General features: G+C 44.3%; 1 long non-coding RNA gene across 1 annotated transcript; it reads right to left on the reverse strand.

The window, feature by feature from the left end:
* Nucleotides 1–10923: 10923 nt before the first annotated feature.
* LOC140847471 (uncharacterized) lies at nt 10924–14797 on the reverse strand. The gene is made up of 2 exons (XR_012127515.1): nt 14451–14797; nt 10924–11542 (listed from the first exon to the last, which is right to left on the reverse strand). It is a non-coding gene; the product is annotated as an uncharacterized lncRNA (long non-coding RNA).
* Between the last annotated feature and the right edge of the window lie 6135 nt (nt 14798–20932).

Genomic DNA, 20932 nt, shown 5'->3' on the forward strand with positions numbered 1-20932 from the left:
CCTGCTTTCTACTCTTTTGCAAACCAAGCTGCTACACCACATCTCTGAACCTTTGCACAGGCCTGGAACACTCTCTCCTAGCCGCTTTGCCCTAAAGATTCCATCTGCTTCTTGAAAACCCAACTCAGACTGTCCACTGGGAAGCTGTAGCAGACGCTTTGGGGGCCCCATGCAGATCCCCTGAAGTCTCCTTAAGCAGCTCCTTGGGCCATTCCCTACCTACTCCAGGTGCTGGTACCAGTGCAACCTTCACCTCTTGACTCTTAGGTGATTGGAGCCACTCATTCTGGAGGTTTCCAGAGTTAGGCATCTTCAAGGAGTGATTGGTACAAAAGCCAGAAAGTTCCTTTCTCTGGCCTCGGGGAAGAACAGATTCTGAGGCACAATGTATGCTCTGCAGCTGCCCATGGGATCAGGCTGCAGTTAGACTTCTGGAAGCACATTCTTGCTGGGCTGCTTCTCTCCTCACTGCTCCCTTCACCCTCTTACAGCACGCACGCATGCACACACACACACACATGCACACACACATTGTTCTCTTGATTATCAGTCTCAGAACACCGTGTAGGGATTTATTTCTCCCCCAGGCAGAGACCAAGTCTCATAAACATTTGTTTCCTCCATCCAACTTGGATGGGTAACACCAAAAAGACCCTGTCTTGAAGCCCCTACTGGAGAAGGCTTGCAAGTGCTGGAGCCAGTGGGCTACAAAGGAAGCCATTTGATGCCTTGGTCTAAGCCCGAGTAGGAAAAAGTGAAAAACAGACAGTTCCCGTGGATGATCCTGGCCAAGCTAAGCCACTAGAATTCAGCCTGGGGACCTTTCTGGTTGACAACTACTATGTGTTTAAATAACCACCAGGCTGTTTTGGAAGAGGGTGTTGCATCTTGTCAGCAAGTCAGGGAGAATCACCTCTTGGCTGATTCTGACACCACGACTGACAGGGAGTTCATTAGGGTTGTGCCTCTGGAGACGCTGCTCCAGGGCTAGGTGCATGCTCCCTGCAGCTCAGAGGACAGAGCCCAAACGGAGACACAGGAAGCTACTAACCTTGTGTCAGGATGGAGGAGAGGGCAGTAGGGAACAGGACAGCCAAGGAGCACGGTCACGTCCAGCAGGCCCCATAGGAGGTTCTGAACTAGTTCTAAGAAAGTAGCTGGAATGTTGTCTATGCTTAACTTGCACATCATGAAAACACTGCTTTTATCCAGAATCCTTTAAAATCCATTCAGTGGGCATTATCTGGAGATGATGGTTTATTTTATGTGTCAGGTTGACCTGGTCACGGGTACCCAGATATCTGGTCAACATTATTCTTAGTGGGTCTGTAGGAGTGTTTCTGGATGAGATTAACCTGTTGAATTGGTAGACTGAGTAAATCTGATTGCCCTCCCCAATGTGGGTGGGCCTCATCCAATCAGTTGAAGGCTTAAGTTAAACAAAGGGCTGAGTAAGAGGGAATACCTCCTGCCTGACTGCCTTTTTGAACTGGGACATTGTTTTTTCCTGCCCTTGGACAAAAAACTGAAACATGGGCTCTTCCTGGGTCTCAAGACTGCTGCTGCTTGTACTGGAACTATACCATCCACTCTCTGGGCCTTCAGATTCCCAACTGTAGGTCTGGGACTTGTCAGCCTCCACAATCATGTGAGCCAATTCCTATTATAAATCTCTTTCTCTCTCTCTCTCTCTCTCTCTCTCTCTCTCTCTCTCTCTCTCTCTCTCTCTCTCTCTCTCTCCATATATATCACACACATCCTATTGGTCCTGTTTCTCTAGAGAACCCTAACACACTGAATAAACAAACCCTACTTATCGGATAAAAACTCCAGGAGCCCCCATGACTTTTCAGCTCTGTCTTAGGTAATATACAGCCTTACCATCCCTCAAAGTCACAAATACAGCCTCTCTTCCATAGTTAGAGTATCCAGTCCAAGATGATTTGCGTACCTCTTCCCTCCTCCGGCCCGGCCTGCTAGCTGTGGGAATCCTCCCGCAGTCAGTAGGTGTGGCTGGCCTCCTGTCCATTTCTCCACCTTGCACTTCCCCTGCCCTCCCCCACCTCTAGCTCTTCGGGGGTGGGCGGAGTGGGGGAGGAGTGGTGTTTCTCTGGACCTGGCAGGTGTCTAAAGCTGATTCTCTCTCCCTGAGAGTTTTCATGGGCTCTTCAAAGATTCTCACTGCTACAGATCCTCTCCCGAGTTTGGGGATGCTGAGGCCTGGGTCTCTCTTCCCTCAGCCCTGGGCACTGGGCAGTACCCTCCAACTTCTTATGTCACCTCACCCCCAACCCCAGAAGTACTCTTGGGTAGTCTCTAAGGCAACTCCTTGGGGCCAAGAAACTGCCAGATGCCCTTTCTCCTGACACTCCCTGGAAAGGCAGGCTGAGCCAATGTGGCACAGCTCCCTGTCTAGCCACCGTGGCAGGGAGCCCGCCACCATGTGGCCTTTAAAAGCCCCATGGGAACAGATCCCAGTCCACACAGCTTTCTCAGGTGTGGAGCTGACACTGTCCCTGTCTGTTACTCTGGCCCTCCTTGTCTCTGTGGCTGAGTGGGAGCTGGGCACACTCACTGCCGCATTCTGACACATGTGCAAACATCCTGGGGGCAACCCTCGACCTATTGGGGATTGGAGTCCATGCATACATACTGTCCTCTTTCATCCCTCAGGCAGACAGTTCTGAAGTAGCTTTTACATGGCTCTTCAGAAAGTCCCCAGTTTCTCAGGCCCCAGTTACATGTGGTAATGATGAGCTCAGATTAGCATTCCTTCCAGCCCTTCAGCCCTGTTCCTTGGAACCATTCCACAGAATAAACTACACAATAAAGCCCTTTTCTTGGGCTCTGCTGTTGGAGGGCAGTGAGGAGACAGGCTCAGATGGACCCTTCATTAGGCTTTGGGTTAAAAGGTATCACTTGCCCACATACATCCCTCCCCATATAACCTCTCATTTTTAGGGGGTCTCAGACACAGCAACTACCCCCTTCCACCCTAAATCTCTTAATCTATTTCCCCTTCCCATTCTCGGACCTTTCCTATTCTTGACCCCTAAAGTCACTGAACAGGTCCAGGAAGCATGTTTTTGTAAATCTGTGTATGGTGTTATATGCCCATTTGGCACCTCAGTCTGAAAGTGCACACTTACTGTTCCTTGGTATCTCTTAGAAGCTTGGAAAAAGCCCCATTTTCAGGGGCACAGTAATTCACAAGCACAATGTAAGTTGATCACAGGGATGGGATGGTAGTACAGCATGGAGAATATAGTCAATGAATCTATAACATCTTTCTATGGTGATAGATAGTAACCATGCTAGAGGGGGTGAGGATTTGATAATCTGGGTAACTGTTGAACCACTGTGTTGTACATTTGAAACCAACATAAGATTGTATATAAAACTATACTTCAATATTTAAAAAAGCTCCATTTTCAGATTCTATTGTGTGCTAAATGTCCAACGCAGAGTTCCTTTTCCAGAAAACAAATTCATCTAGTTTTTTTGGGGTGTATGACATGATTTCTAGTTCTACTATCCTAGCCGCCACCTCCCCACTCCTCCCCCAGGTCTTGTTCTTAGCTGGGTTATTAATGTCACTTTGAAACTATGCTCACTCCCTGCTCACTGCTAGTGATACAAATTAGGCATGCTCCACCTAAGACCTGACTGGCAAACAATTGAAATTATCTCTGCCTCAAAGCTGGGTGGCTATAAATGTCACCTAATACTGGATTTGTTTGAGCAGCCATGTCATCAGCCTGCTTGGACAGTAGCTACCGTCCCAATTTCCTCATGCCTGCTGGACATTTCCACTTGGATGCCTGTAGGTTTCTCAGATTAACAAGTCAGCAGTGCTCGTCATGTCCACCCACTGAGCCCTGCCTCATGTATCCGTGGTCTCGGTGGATGGAGTCATCCAGTGTCCCAGGCTAGCCACCTTAGAGGCTCTCCTAAGGGCTCTGACTCCTCTTTGCCTCTCCATCTGACCTCACCCATCCCCAGAGCCACTGTGTTCTAAGGCTGAAACATCTCTCTGTCCTCACTGCCTCCTCTCACCTCCATCACTAGTTATCTTTCTCCAGGTCAACTCAGATCTTGTCACTTTTCCAGTTAGAATCTTTTGTGGCCTTTTTGTTGGCTATATAATCAGCAATCTTTTGATTCATGAGCAAGAGATACGAGTCTTCACAAACTGGCCTTAACAGCCTTCCTGAGCCTCAGCTCATGTTCACCTACAAGGCCCACATATGAGTTCTTCCTCCAAGGTCAACTCATTGCAGCCCATCCAGTGGGACTGTGGTTTGAAGTTCTACATCTGTCCCTCTTTATTTTCACCACAAGTCCCTAAGTTCCAGTCTCAGACAGCAAGTGGTGTGAAATGTGACCAACTATAATCAAAATGGAGTCAGCATGGCTAAGGGAAACAACTAAAATGGAGCCAGGAAGCCTTTAAGGAAATGGGGTCTGCACATGTTGGCAGTCTCAAAACTCAGAAGGGTGCCAAACTGCATTCCTGACACCACCAATTGTTATGGACTAATATGGACTCAACTTATTATCAACCATAGCAATTCTTCAGAAACTGAATAATGTACCAACTTCTCTCCTGGCTCCAATCATGAAACGTTCAAACAACTTCTGTAAATAATTGACTTCTTGCTGTTTACTGTTAAAAACCCTAAACTTGGTCAGCAATTTGGAGCACAAGTTGGGTTGCTACCTAAACCTGTGTCTCCCGGACTGCAATCCCTAAGACCCCAAATAAGCGCAGCTCATTGTTTTACAGCTTTGTCTTTCTTTGGTGGACACCAGGTGGCTGTGGTTTTCCAGTCCTCAGCCATTACTTTCTGCTTTCATCATTTTATTCCTATAGTGAGTCAGGTTTCTCAATGATGACTACCTACTATTAATTCTCAAAGTCTCAGGATCATGCTAGCTACACCCAAATAACAGTACCTGAGATTTTTTGGTGTATATAACATGAGTACCTACTGAGTACCTATAACAGTAGTACTACTGAGTACTACTCCCCAACCCCGTTGGGAGCATCAAGTGACCAAGGCTCATTAGGAAGCTACACAGTGGCCTGCAGGCCCCACTCTCAGTACCCTGGCGCAGGATTGTGGAACACTGTGATCTTCTCCACTCACACTCTCAGTTTATGTCATCCAGAGAGACTATTCTGGGGCACTTTCAAAGTACCCGCTTGGGCCCATGGATCGGCAGAGGCTGAGGGGCAGGGGCAGCTGGTTCTTGGAGGGGCTGAGGGGACCCTGGCACCACTGGAGCATGTGCCAGGAGTATCCAAGTGGAAACCAGCCAGACTGTGGGTGGGCAGTTCTTAACTTAGGACCTATGAATCCCTAGCAAGTGAATCGCCAGAAATTATTGGTAAAATTTGATGATGGGTATTTCCACTTTTGGGGAGAGGATTCACAATTTTGATCATTATCCCTCTGAATCTATTTTGTGACCTGCTTCTTTCTACTTAAGACAGCACGGACATTTTTCCAGCTCATTAAATATCCTTCTAGAACTTTATGGACTTAACGACTTCATAGTATTCAATCAGTTGGGTGCTTTATTAACTGTGTTGCTTTCTTTTTTGTTTTTTGTTTTCGCTATTATAAATAATGTTCTGATAAACATCCTCTTACAGACATTTTTTAACTATCTGTTTTCTTTTAATACTACTGTAGAAGGGGAATTTTTGAATTATAGGTGTAAACACTTTTATTTAAGGATTTTGATATTGACAAGTTGTTCTTTATAAAGGTTGACTGCAATTTATTCTTTCACAGCAGCTTTCGAAATAGTTATTCCCTTGCATCTTCTTGTGATCAGAAGTCATTGGGTGTTATCTTTTGGGGGGACTGGGAGGGGAATATTTTCAATTTGATAGGTGAAATAGCACATCTCAGGTTTTACTGGAGTCTCGTGTGGAAACTGGTGCATGCTGTGGTTGTGGATTGCATAGTTAATATTGCCTGAGAATTTTCTTCAGAGTTTTGGCAACCCTCTGACAGGTGCTATTCAATAGAAGATGACTCTGCTTTTCTTTCCCTGTTAGGGAGACCTGAGACATGATGACAGCTTAATTTCCAGGCAGTGATTAGTCTAGAATCCATGTGATTGGGTGGCAGCAAATAAGTATATGGTGACTCTTTTAAAAGTTCCCTCTCGCCCCCAGCTCAAACCAAAATTTCAATGTCCCATGAAAATTTAAGGACTGTGGTTCATCCCAAAGACCCCCTGGAAGGCCCCAACTTTTGGGGTAATTCCAGGAAAAATGAGCTTGTCTGAATAAAAACTGTTCATAATTAACAAACATCTGCATAAAGGCATTTCTTATTTTACATAATGGTCATATAGGGGATTCCAGAAAGTTGTGTGGAACTGAAACCCTATCTCTAATTTCAGTAGGATTACCTAGGAGGGTTCTCTCTGTAAAGTACATGACAACATTTGTTCCAAATCCACAGTTTTGTCTAACCTGAGCACTGCAAGTCATTTGGTCTGTTAGTTTCACTTACAGGCACCTCCTGTGTGAGGAACACTGTGCTAGACACTATGGGGGGATTTGCCTTTTCGTTTTTGGTCTCCATCCTATCCTTGGGGGCTTTATTGAGGAATGTGGCAGAATCCCTGACAGGCGACTACTGCCCTTCCCTCTTGCTGGGGACATGCTGCTGTCACAACTACTCCTACTATCTTCTCGGCCTGTGGGTGCCAGCTGCTGGAAGGACAGATGCGAGAAAGCAGATAAAAGTGGAAAGTGACCCTAGAGGTCACCAGCCCAGACAGTACCATCCCCAGCCAGGCCAACAATATTAGCCAGCAGTTTCTGTTCAAATGGAAAATTGCTCCTCCAGGGAAATTCCCACCCTTCTCTGGTTTACAGTAAGGCTAAAGGTTTTGACAGATGGAGACAGCATGGCATAGAGATGAGCAACTTGGTCCTGAACCAACACAAAACATTCCTTAAAACCCCCATCAGCTTTGCTTTCCACTATCTTAATGTAATGCAATCAAATCCAAGTTCATAGTATACCTCCATGGAAAGGAGCAAATGAGCAGGCATGAGTCAGATACAAATGGGGTGTGTGCACGAAATGCCATTTTGAAGTTTGTGGTTTGGAGCTTGGAATGCTTTTTTCAGAGAGGAACAAAGTTATGTTTAAAACTGTCGTCAGATTCTAGGCTAGACCTCAAAATTCTATATAATTTCTATTATGACCGAAATACTTATCCCTTATACTTAAAAATCAGTAGGAAGCAAAACACCATTTTGCAATAATTATTTTAAAAAAACAAAGAAAAAACAACTTTAGAACAGAAAATAAGACCGGTCTTACGCATCTGAAGCACTAGTCCTTAAAGAAACCAGACTTAATAGAAAGTAGAGAAGAAGCCATTAATGTTTGGGAGGATTTTATAGGCTCTTCTGGGAACTCTCAACAGGTCTAAGACTTGATGTCATGGGTTTTTTTGTCTAATTTTACTTTACATTGTATGGCCTTTCTTTATTAAATACAACCATAGCACTGAAACCACTCTGCTTCAACATCAGCCATGATGGGGTGGGGTTTGGGCTTGTAAAGGGCATTAAGAGGGAAAGGTTTTACTGAAGGAACTGTTGGAAAGAAGCTCTAGGGATAAAGATAAAGGTGAAAAAGGACATAAGTGAAAAAAGAGTGTCTGAGGTAGAATTACTTCACCTGGCATGCTGACAGATGGCAGTGAGGAGAAAGAATGGTAAAGGCAGAGAAGGCCTGGGGCAGCGTCAGTCCTCAGAGCTCAGGAGCTCTACCTGGAGTAGCGGGAAGCGGGTGGAAAGCACCATATGTGTCCGGCCATTCACTTCTGAGACCTGCTTTAGTACCAGGTGTTTGAAATGGAGAGGACGCCTGCTCTGCAGTGCCAGACTCTCAGAGCTGATTGCCAAAGACGGCCTCCCCTCCGCACTGGGATTCATGCCCTTGGGTCCTCATGGACCCTGGGATTTGCTTTTTGGCTAATAGAATGCTATGAAGTGACATTGCATAACTTCTGAGGCTAAGGTCCTAAGAAGTCTTGCAGCTACCACCTGGGTTTCCTGGAACATGCACTGTAGGGGAAGCCAGCTGCCATGCTGGCATTAGGGAAGCCCAAGTTGTCTGAGACTGGTATGCTGTAAGGAAGCCCACAGCTGCTTTCCTACCCACTCCACCCCAGGCGAAAACATATGAATGAAGGAGATTCAGGTAAGTGCAGCTTTATTCACCATCTGACTGCAACCAAACTCAGTACCTCAAGGAGGAAGTGCACAGCTAGATTATTATCTCCCAAAACTTTGAAGAATAATAAATAAATGGTTGTTTTAAGGCACTAAGTTTTGGGGTGTCTTTGACAAAGCAATAGATCGCTGGAACCTAGATTAAGCCCCAAACTTGCTTTCCTACAAAGCACACCAACATTTCCATTCCATACCACCCACCTATCTATTCCCTTGAGGATGTGTTGACCCATCCTTCAACGTGCGTGGCACAAAGATATTAAGAATCTCCCAGCATGCTCAGCTTTTAGACCTCCATTCATTTCTCCCTAAATCTCACTCATGGGCCCCTTGCTAGGTTAGAAGTCTAGTGATTACAAATAAGGAAAACCAGTTAAGTAATAATGACCATGAACCTCTTAAATGAATAAAGGTAACATTAGCTGTCATAGCATTCTGGGGGGTAGCCTTGTTGGAACCCCAGAAGTAACTCTGGGCCAACCAGCAGGCCAATTCCAGTCCTCTAGCTGACTGGAACAACAGCTTCCTGGCTCTACAATTTCACTGCTATAAGCTAAAATCTCTTCACGTTCCTCTATGATATCTTTCTAAGAACTGGGTTCTTCTGGACACACAGAGCAGCGCAGGTGTGTTTCAGAGACTGGCTTAAGGAACTGAGTGAAGAAAGACCATCTGGGCACACTGCCTGAGATTCCCCGTGCTGTGGAAATGGCTTTAACAGAGCAGTCATTTTCTTGGTGAGTTTTCACTGGGTTGCTGCTTTCTGTGACAAGGCTGGTAGACTCATCATTGAAGAATTACACAAATTAAAGTGGCCAAAACAACACAGTCATGGAGCTGACCGAGATCCCAATTCCACCCATTCCTTCCTTGCAGAAGAAGGCATGAAACGTGTGATGATGTTAGAGTGGCTGATAAGACACAAAGAATTTGCAGAGGGGTCAGTGCCCCCTACAAGGTAGCTGAGCAATAGGAGCTGCTTTCCTCCTTCTACCTGAAATGACGGCATGAAACACAGATGGTATTCAAAAACGTCTGCCTGCTGAATGAATCTAAGACTTAGAAGTCCTGAAACTGAGGAGCTTGGAATCAGGTAACCCACAGGGATACTATAAATAGCCAGACTGAAAACAGCTCCATTCATGCTGTAATTGAGTTACACCCTAGCTAACTATACAGGGTATTCATGCAGTCTGGAAACAGGCAAAAATACAGAATGTCATCAAGGACAGCTTCAGAAAAAAAAGTATCTGTTTCCGGACTTTAAGGACATCCTATATGGACATCAAATGCTTCTGATCTTTTACCAGTTTGATCTTAGAATATGTAACTAATCTTTTTTGTTTTGGAGTGCTGTAGTCAGAGCCCTGTGTGGCATAATCCCTATTGTTAGCAACCCCAAGGGGCTTTGCACAGAATAGGGACACAGAAGTGACAAAGGTGCTTGTGAGCTGGGCTGTGACAGCTGGCTTCTCTTGGGCTCCTGAAGGTCATCGAGAGGATGTAAGCAGGCAGCCAGAGAAGCCGGCAGACAGCAGCGCACTAGGAAGAAGGTTTTCCCTCACTCCAGTCCTTCTCCAGCAGCACTGGGCTGGAGGACCAATGTGTGGTCCCTCAGAAATGATAATGGCGACAGTAATGGCAGGGAAGGCAGGAGCAGAACGAGAAGGGGCCTGACCCCACCCTCACAGCCGTGGACTCTCAGGTCTTTCTCAAGAAGCATTCCCCCTAAGGGGCCTTGCCCTTCTTTCCTCTGTCCTTCCATATGCAGCCCGTGTTGGCTCTCCTTACACTGGAGGGCCTAGAAGAAATGTTCTCACCACACTGAGCATGTTGAAATCCTAACCCCTGACGGGATGAAATTAGGAGGTGGGCCTGTGGGAGATGACTAGATCATGAGAGTGGAGCCCTCATGATGGCATTAGTGCCTTCCGTGAGAGACCCTGTACTCTCCCTTGCCCCTGTTGCCATGTGAGGACACAGAGAGATGATCATCTGTGACCCAAGAAGCGGGGGACCTCACCAGACACTGAATCTGCTGGGGCCTTGATCTCCGACTTGCCAGCCTCTAGAACTGTGAGAAACCAATGTCTGCTCTTTGTAAGGTACCCAGTCCATGGTGTTCTGTTAGAGCAGCCCGAGTGTACTAACACAGTTTTCCAGTTGTCCTTGTGATGAGGTCAAGAAATAAAACAAGGAGCTTGTGATGGTTAATTAACTACCAAGGAGCCCTGCCTGCTATTAAAGTTAGATTAATTGAAGAGCATAATTGCCCAATAAGCCTCTGGGGAAAACGACAAAAGGAAAGTTCAGCATATACACCGCTGACTAGTTTACATTTCTGGACACTCTCTATTCATCTGCAGAACCCTCAGAAAACACTTCACCTAACATTTATCAGAGTGCTCACCGAGGAGGAAGGTGATGATGACTTCAATAACCTGAAAGGAAGGAAAGTGGAAGGAACCAGGATTAGACCCTTCAAAGAAATCTGCTCTAACAGAAGGATTGCAACTTTAAAGGCACCTTTGAAGGTTCTAGATATATTTTAATTGCCTCAAGGTTCTCACAAATCATGATGTAAGAAGCAGTATTTAAAAGAGAGGGTGTGCATAAAGAAGAAACAGAATTGCAAGTCAGAAACGCTGACTAGTTTTTTTTTTAACTTTTAATTCTGAAATTATTACAGATTCACAGGAAGTTGCACAATAGTGCAAAATAAAACCAGGAAATGTACAATCCACAGACGTTATTCAGATTTCACCAGTTTTACATGCACTCATTTGTGTGCGTGTGTCTGTAGCTCCATGTAGTGCCATCACCTGTGTAGCTTTGTGTAACTACCACCATGATCAAGACACTGAGTTCTGCTGTCTCCATCCACAGTGCTCCCTCAGGTGATCCCTTTATAGTCCCCCCCTGCTCCCCGCACCTCCCCTATCCCTAACCCCTGGCAATACCAAGCTGTCGTCTTTCTCTAAAATTGTTATTCTATGAATGTTATATAAATAGTATCCTTTTGAGATTGGTGTCTTTTTTTCACTCCACATAATTCCCTGAAGATAAATCCATGTTTTGTGTATCAATATGTCTTAATTAGCTCAGGCCACTGTGACAAAATACCATAGATGGGGCAGCTTAAACAACATGTATTTCTCCCAGTCCAAGATAAAGGTGTGCAGATTCAGTTCTTGGTGAGGGACCTCTTCCTGGCTTGCAGACAGCTGCCTTCTTGCTGTGTCTTCACATGGCCTTTTCGTCTGTGTGCTGGGGGAGGAAGGAAAAAAGGGAGAAGGAGAGAGACACGGAGAGAGAGAAAAAGAGAGAGAGCATGCTGAGAGCAAGTGAGATCTGGTGTCTCTTCCTCTAAGGAGACTAATTCTATCATGAGGGTCCCACACAACGACCACATTTAAACTTAATCACCCCCCAAAGGCCCCATCTGCAAACACTGCCACATGAGGGGTGAGGGCTTCAACATATGAACTGTGGTGGGAACTCAAACAGTGAGTCCATGCACAATAGTTATTCCTTTTTACTGTTGAGTACTATTCTATGGTATGGATATACCAGCATTTAACCAGTCACCCACTGGAAGACACTCGGGTAGCTTTCAGTCTTTGGCTATTACAAATAAAGCTCCTATGAACATTTGTGTAGAAGTTTCTGTGTGAAAATATGTTTTCATTTCTCTGGGATAGATGCCTGAATGCAAGTGTCAGGTCATATGGTTAGTCAATTTTTACTTTTAAAAGAACCTGCCCAACTGTTTTCCCGAGTGGCTGCACCACTTTACATTCCTACCAGCAATGTATGAGACATCCAATTTCTCTGCATCCTCTCCAACATTGGGAGTTATTGCTATTTTTTATTTTAGCTGTTCTGATAGGTGTGTGGTGCTATGCCATGGTGGTTTTAATTTGTATTTCTCTAAAGACTAATGATACTGAATATCTTTTCATGTCCTATTTGCCATCTATGTATCCTCTTCAGTGAGGTATCTGTTCATGTCTTTTGCCCATTTTCTAATAGGATTGCTTATTACCATTGAGTTTTGAGAGCTCTTTACATATTCTAGATATAAGTCCTTTGTCAAATGTGTGATTTGCTAATATTTTCTCCCAGTTTTTACCTTGTCTTTTCACTCTCTTAACTGGGTCTTTTACATAGCAAAGTTTTTAATTTTTATGTGGTTTCATTTTTAAAGTTAAAAAAAAAAGTGATCTCCTGCCTTGTATTCCATGCCAAATAGGGCATATACCTATTTCATCTATCCATTATTTATTGAGCACGTACTATTTTTCCAGGTTCAGTAGCAGGTACCAGTGATGTTAAAAGAAATAAGATACAGTTGCCTTCAAGTGTTCAGAGCCTTGTGGGGACATGAGACATGAAGAATACTCTTTCCACTGTGGTGAGGGATGGTAGAGCAGACTGTGGGAGTACAAGATGGAGCACCTGATCTGGCTGGAGGAGATGGGGAAGGCCACTTGTTGCTTGTCTCCTTTGCACAGTGTCTGAGAGACTGTCAGTTATAGACCATCTGAAATCTGAGCATTATTCTAACTATATATAGGTCATAGTGGACTATGTAAAATATCTCCATCCATTCTTTTGATCAAAATTACTGTTGATTCATTTCCTAGAATATTCTTTCCACATCCCAAAATAACTAATGCCACACCTAAGGTCCTGTGAGATTAACAGAGAATTCATTCCTGGATGTGATCATTTTCAAAAATAAAATGACACCTGTTAGTTCAACAGGTGATCCTCACTATGAAGTACAGGCATCAAGGAAAGGTGTAGCTGGGGCTTGTTGCATAATAGTCCTTGGTCCTAATATAGCAACGTTCATCTGAGAAGCTTAAAGGACTTGACTCACATGACAAGCTGCCTCATTCTGCACTGGCTCTTTGAGGAAAGCAAGACAAGATTTATTACGCAGTGACCTATATTCCAAGTAGAGTATGATGTTCCCTACCCAGGTAACTAGAAAAGTATAGCCAGTGACACATTTGGGAGGAACCTAGAGATCCTTAGGTGAGAAGAGAGGATTGAACCATTGGTTTAGGCCACAGTTCTCCAAGCATTTTTTAAAGTATAAGGCCTGATCTTGCTTATATAGGACTGATCACATTATTATTATAACAAATTCTTGAAACGCAAAACCGGAGAATGCTCTTTGTGCTCATGTCTGATCAATACTTTGTCCTGTCAACTCTCCCTGGGTAATGTCCCTCCTTATCTTCTCCCTCCTTCTTATTCCTACTGCAGTTTGGCCTGGAGATACTGGACATTCAGCTACCCAGCCTCAGCCTCTCCCTGCCCCAACCCACCCTGTGTACAGCTGCTCTAGATGGAATGTTTCTGTTGCCCCCAAATCCATATGTCGAAGCCTAACCCCCAGTATGATGGCAATTAGGAGGTGGGGCCTTTGGGAGCTGATTAGGCCCTAAGGGTTGAGCCCTCGTGAATAGGACCAGTCCCCTTCTAGAAGAGGCCGTAGAGTACGTTATTGCACCTTCCGCCATGTGAGGACACAGCGAGACGGTGTCACCTGGGAACCAGGAAGTGGCCTTCACTAGATACCAGCTCTGCTGGCACCTTGATCTTGGACTTCCCAACCTCCAGCACTGTGAGGAATAAATGTCTGCTATTTATAAGCTACCCAGTCTATGGTATTCTGTTATAGCAGCCGGAGCTGACTAAGACAGCAGCAAGGACAGATTTATATCCCAAATGTAACATTTCCTCCTGTCACTCCCCCGCTCAGAAATCTTTAGTTGCTTTCCACTGCTTATAAAATTAAGTTCAAATGCTCCATTCTCCATGATCAGCCCTAATCTACCTTTCCAACCTGTCTGTTTATCTCCCTCTATTTTTCTAAACACACATTAAAACTCCATGATAACAGATGGTCATCTCCATGAGGTCAGGGACAGTGTCTTTCTCATTCACCAGTATTCCTGCTTTGTGGGTTTTTCTGAGTGAACTGACAGAATTGTTCTCTCTAACCATTGTTTCCCAAAAACTCACTGTTTCCAAAAGCTCCTTGGTCATTCCTACCCCCCACCCCCATCCCAGCCCCCAAGTTTCCACATACTAAATGCCTCTCCCTCATTCCCATAGCCAGAAACAGCCTTTCTCCTCCCTTTTGATATCTGAATCTTACCCATGCCTCCAGGTTTGACTCAAGCTCCAACTTGGAAGGCTTCCAGAACTTTCTCACCCATCATGGTATCTTCCTCCTTAGAACAGCTACTGCGCTTTTGGTATCACTCATTCATTCACTCCACATGTACTAAGATGAACAGGATGCAGGTTCTGTGGCAGAGGAGCTCACAGTCTAGATGGCATTTACCACATATTGCCTCATGTTGGGTTAATGATCTTCTGGTGTGTGTCTTGTCTTCCCAGTTCTGTGATGGCAGAGGCCGCATTTGAAACTTATTTGCCCTCCTCCATCAGCCCTTAGCATAGTGTTCAATAGTGTTTGGTTTGGTCTGATATTTTCTCCTCTCTGTGGTTTTCTTCCTCCACCCAGATAAAAATTTCCCATCACCCATACGTGATACTTAGGGGATGGTTGTCATTATCCTTATTTTATCAATGAGGGAACCAAGGCACAGAATGGTAAAGTATCTTGTTCCAGACTGCAAGTGAGTCATGGTTGTTTCATTCAAAATAAAGGTTGAACAGTTTTGGAACCCAGACAGCTCTGTCTCCATGGTGCCAGTATTTAGATACCTCTCCTAGACGCCAAGTACAAATTGTGCCCTATTGCACAGACAGACTGCATCAGAATCACGAAGAGAAAGGTGTATATGTTTGAAGTCATAGTTTGGTTTGTGCAGAGTAATTAATGTTCTTATATTCAAGATCAAGTTGTATGAAAGGTAACATGATAGACTGAAAAACATTCCAGAGAGAAGACAGTGGGAGGCAGCTGGGGAGCTGCAACATTTGTCCTTTTATAGAACAATTCTGTGGAAGAAACAATACTGTTGCCTCTTTCTATTTTCAGCACAAAGTAATACTTAACTAATCTAATTATCATTCAAGAGAAAAATGTGTAGCCACAAACCTTCCCTTAGTCTGCAAGTTTTGCAAAACAACAAAGTAACATATAGCGGAGGATGCAAATTCCTGGTTGGCTGGCAAAATGGTACTCACATAAAGGGTTTATTGTTTCAATTTAATTTGGGATACAAATAAAAGGATTATTTACAAGGTATCTCTGAGGCAAAAAGAATCCAGGAAAAACAAACTCTGGGCAATCCATCTTAACAAACAGAGCACTACTAATAGCCCTGACAGGATGACTTCTAGGCACAGGTGGTACATGAAATAAATCAGGACATTTCACACAAAAATCTAGATAATCCAACTTCTCTTGAAAGACCTGTACTACTGGTCCTGTGTTCTCATAGGGCAATAAATGGGTTGGGTCGCCCCTCCAGTTCAGTACATCCCACCCCGGGATGTCTGCTATCTGGCTACCTCCCTTCATCCACCTGACCTGTCTAGCCCTGAGGCATCCGAGTCTGTAACCCCTGTCAGGGGTGTTTCTGGGTTGACTTTCTTTCCTTTGACACTGTTCAAGCCTGCATTTCACTAGTTCTTGCCCTCTGCTTTGGAGCATCTGTTTTCTGGGAGGAGTAGGACTTTTAAGAGGCACGAGGCTCCACTGAGATGAACAGAGGAAAAGAAACCGTCTGTCCTCTGTGAGTGCACCCTGGTAGGAAACTGACCTGTGTGCCATTGCATATTATGTAAGACGGGCAGCAATGGGAAAGGAAGAAGGGTTGTTTGTGAGAGCCCAGAGCAGGGAGAAACTATTGTCAGGCTCCAGGGAAACAGAACCTAAAGGATATGTGTCTGTCTGTCTGTCTGTCTGTCTGTCTATCTATCTATCTATCTATCTATCTATCTATCATCTATCTATCTATCATCTATCTACCTACCTACCTATCACCTATCCAAAGATGGATTTTAAGGAATTGGCCCATGTGATTGCGGGGCTTGGCAAACCTGAAATCTGCAGGGTAGACTGACAGGCTACAGTCACGAGAGAGCTGATGTAGTTCAAGTCCAAAGGCCACCTGTTGACAGAATTCCTTTTTCCTTGGGGATCTTTTTCCCTTAAGGCCTGCAACTTACTGGATGCAATCCCACCTACACTATGAATGGTCAGCTTTATTTAAAATCTACAACTTAAATGTTCATCTCATCTGGAAAACACCTTCACAACATCTAGACTGGGTTTGACCAAATATCTGGGTACTGTGGCCTAGCCAATTTGACACATTAAAATGAGCCATCAGACTGCATGGGCACATGCGTGTGTGCATGTGAAGATTCAGGTAGGAATTTGGGCTTGTGCGAATACAGCAGGAAGAACATTTTGTGTGGAGGGAACATCGTGGGGGGAAAGGGGAAAGAGTGAGGCAGTAAGGTCAGTCCGAAGTTCCTGGGATAATCAAGAGCCTAGTCGAGCAATACTCGAACTACTGGGGAGATTCTACTTTTTTTTTCTTATGTGGGTGAAAAAAAGCTTATAAACATGTATATTGTTCTTAAATTGCAAAAAAAAAAAAAAAAAGATTACTTACTACAGATGTAGAGGTCAATAAAGGCCTGAACTAAGCAGTGAGACAAGGAGTCCAGTTGAGAGGCAGAAGGTGGGAAGTCAGGAGGGTCTGTTTATGGATAGCGGATAGAACAGGAGTGGAGGTCAAAATCACTGTGGTTTTAAGTCTGACTGTGGAAGATGACGGTAGTACCTGAGATAAGGACCAGAGGAGGAAGTTGGGGAGATGACAAGGAATCATGTTTAGGACTTGCTGCGTTTGAGATGTAGGAGGGGCCCTGGTTAGTGGTGCCCCGTGAACAATAGCATGTCCTCGGGCCTTCTGTCTGCACACTGAGGAGGGGGAAGGGGCGAATACGGCAATTGCACTTACCTTCTAGGGCTTCTGTGGGGATTACAGGAGCTAATAATGAGTGTGAAGCATTTAGAACAGGCTTTTAAACAGACACAGAACAGACACTTGAAAATGCAGCTCTTTATCTTCCCAGGGAATGTCAAGAAGTTTTAAAGTACCTTCCCTACTGGTCTCCGCTTTCCAGGAGAGGTCGCCTGCCCTGTGTGGGTGGTGACACCGTAGTCTGTCTGTAATTAAACTGTGTTTCCATGACGAATCTTCTGCAGTCTTTCGGGTCATAACATTAGGATGCCCAACGTGAAGGAAGACTTTACAGAAGGTCCAGGGTTGTACCTGAGCACACAATTCTTTCTTTCTTAAGAGAGAACACTGGGTTGGACAGTAGGATTCCGACTCCAGTTACAGTGTGTGCTTTTTTGCATGCCACCAAACAATTCTGGGACACCAGCAGGGTGTCGTCTTACGATTCAATTCCGACACTCTTTACCTGGATATAGCATGAGATCCCACAGGTTAAGAGCTCAGTCCCTATTGTACATCAACTATACATCAATTTAAAAAAAGCAATCAATACATAAAAATGATTTTTGATACTAAAAAAAGCTCATTTCCACAAGACCTCCCCTCCCCCACTTCAGCCGCCACAAATCCAGATTACCACCTGTGTTTCCGACTGACCAATGGGCTATAGATGAGACGTTGCAACAACCCCTGCCTTTGGTTTGATTAATTTGCTAGAGCGGCTCACATGACTCAGAAACATTTTACTTGCTTAATCACCGGTTTATTATAAAAGGATATACCTCAGGAACAGCCAGATGGAGGAGATGTACAGGGAAAGGGCGTGGAGCGTCCATGCCCTCTGCGCATATCTCCACGTACACACCAACCTGGAAGTCTCCAAACCCCCATCTTTTTGCGCGATTATGGAGGCTTATCGCAAAGGCATGATTGATTAAACATTTGACTATTGCCAGCTCCTCTCCCCTCCCCCAGGGTCGGGGTGGGATTGAAAGTTCCAACCCTCTAATAACATGGTTGGTTTCCCTGGCAACCAGCCCCCATCCCTAGGTGCTTTCCAAAAGTCGCCTCATTAACATAACAAAAGACCTTTATCGCTGTCTCCGCAGGAAATTCCGAGGGTTTTAGGAGCTCTGTGCCAGGAAGAGTGTCCGAAGACTGATTATATATTTCTTATAAATCACAATATCGCAGTTATAACAAGGAATCTTTGAAGGAAAAACTAAAACGTTGAAAAGATTTAAAAAATCAAAAATGATCAAACCTAGTAGCCATCAAGGTCTGTAAGAAAATGACAGCCATAATCACTAAATAGGAAGGTGTAGCGGAAAGGGTGAATTAGCTTTACAAGGCACAGGCTGCTAGCTGGCCCTGTCTGTGTGGTTATGAGCAAATTCTACATCACCTGAGAGAGCAACTGCCCTTTGTTGTATTTCCAAGACTCCTTGTCTTTTCTCCCACTGCAAGGCAGCCTCCTCGTCCCCCCTCCCTCTGGTTCAGAGCCTCTACCCGAGGCTTCTCTATTATTTATTCCTTGTACTGCTCAGCTATTGCATGAATGAAGGCAGAAGTACGTTGGATTTTTCTTTTTGAAAGTATTTTTAGCAGTGTTAGTGGTACAGAAGATGCCCTCCGATATAATTTTGTTTTCCATCTTGCCATCTTAATGGGAAGGACGTGGATTCCAGGCCAGATCTGTTACTTGGGAGTATAGTAATTGCCTAAATCAGTCCTGGTTTTGTATGTACTAGCTTGCACCCTTGGAGAATAAGGGCATATGGCAATATCCTAGAGCCTAAGACTCCTCTTTTCTTTTTAGAATTATCAGCCTTCATAACGTTTTCCTAATTACTAAATTACCTGGCATCGGAAGCTAATCTGCTCTATTTGGAGCCCCAAACAAAAACTCAAAAAGGCAATTATACTTTAAAACATAAAAGGAGATTCAGTGGGCAACTGCTTTTACCTTCACACCTGTAATTATCCTGATTACTGAGAGGTTCCACCCTCCTTGCACTTTATTCCCTATCCACACTAAAGGGAAGTATAGGGCATTCCAGGAGGCCTTTTTCCCTGGGTCTTGCAGAAAAATGTCCCGCAGTCACGAGGTTCACTAAAGGCTCTGAAGTTTCTGTCTCTTGGAATCTCTTCTACTATGCTTTTCTTTAAGCTGCAAAATCATCTAATTATCTTTCTGCCAGGTTTTAGGTTACTTGGGTACATTATTTATTTGCATCACGATCATGTGTTTTCAGTCTGCGTCAGAGAGTGGTGATGAAATCTGCTTGAAGCCACCTATGGAGGCAAAATAATGGGTCTAGACCCCTTAACATACCCTGCATCACAACTTTTACAGGGAGGGCATTTGCACTATTCACCCATCATCAAACATCTGTTGGGCATCTGTGTGCCACACCATTGGCAGTCCTGGGGTGTGACAAGTTCCCTCTCCTCTGTGGGGCTCACATACAACTGCAGCACGACACGGTGAGTGTTGCAGTGGAGACCCAAACAGTGGATGTTCAGGGAGCCAGGTGCCCGGGCAACCCACTCGGCTGGGGGAGTTGACACAATAGGGACGGAGCTGTGTATATGTATCTGTATCTACTGTGTACTAAACTCTTACTCCTTTCAGGCACAATCTCTCAAATTCCAACCGCCTTTTAAGGTAGAAACTATTTTTAGTCTAACAGTATAGTCAAGAAACCTGAAGCACTGAGACGTCAAGGAAGTCGTCCCCAGTCACACAGTTTGTAAGCCATAGAGCAAGAATCTGAACTACCGGTTCAAGGATCTGCAGTTCGTAGGTTCGTCTGCTCAGCTGCCTCCTCAACTGCCTCCAGGGATGGGAAGTGAAGTTGAGGGTGGGGGTGGCCAAAATACAGGCATACCTTGTTTTATTGTACTTCGCAGATACTGTGTTTTTTTACAAATTGAAGGCTTGGCAACCTTGTGTCAAGCAAATCTATGGTGCCATTTTTCCAACAGCATTTGCTCACTTCATGTCTGTGTCACATTTTGGTAGTTCTTGCAATATTTCAAACTTTTTCATTATTATTATATTTGTAGTGATTATCTGTGATCAGCGATAACTTACTGAAAGCTCAGATGATGGTTAGCGTCTTTTTGCAATAAAATATTTTTAATCAAGGTATGTACATTTTTTTAAGACAATGCTATTGCACACCTACTAGACGGCAGTATAGTGTAAACAAACTTTCAATTTCGCTAGGAAACCGAAAAAATTCATTTGATTTGCTTTATTGCGATATTCACTTTATTGTGGTGGTCCGGAATTGAAGTGTAATATCTCCAACGTATGTCTATAGTGCATTTGCTTACAATATGTGCCATCAACTTAATGCCTGGGAATGCAAGGAAGTGAACATGCAAAAAAAGATTCCCTGTTTTCAGCTTTTCCTAACCCTTTTTAGGTCACCTCAAATAAAATTTGTAAATGACTACTGTGTGGAGAAGATATGCAAATACCTGCTTAGTGGAAAAGTGATTTGGAGTTCTGTGAACGTTGGCTCATTTAGCTACTTCCAGAGCACACTTCATTCTATTTCAGAGTGAACGTTTGAAGACCAAGCTTTGTATGTTTCCCAGCTTCCTTTCCAATTTGATATCCCCATGATAACATTGATTAACAAAACATCTTGGTGGTTTGAACTGAGTATGCCTATGA

Source organism: Manis javanica, chromosome X (assembly GCF_040802235.1).
Source record: "Manis javanica isolate MJ-LG chromosome X, MJ_LKY, whole genome shotgun sequence".
In the NCBI taxonomy this organism is placed as follows: Eukaryota; Metazoa; Chordata; class Mammalia; order Pholidota; family Manidae; genus Manis; species Manis javanica.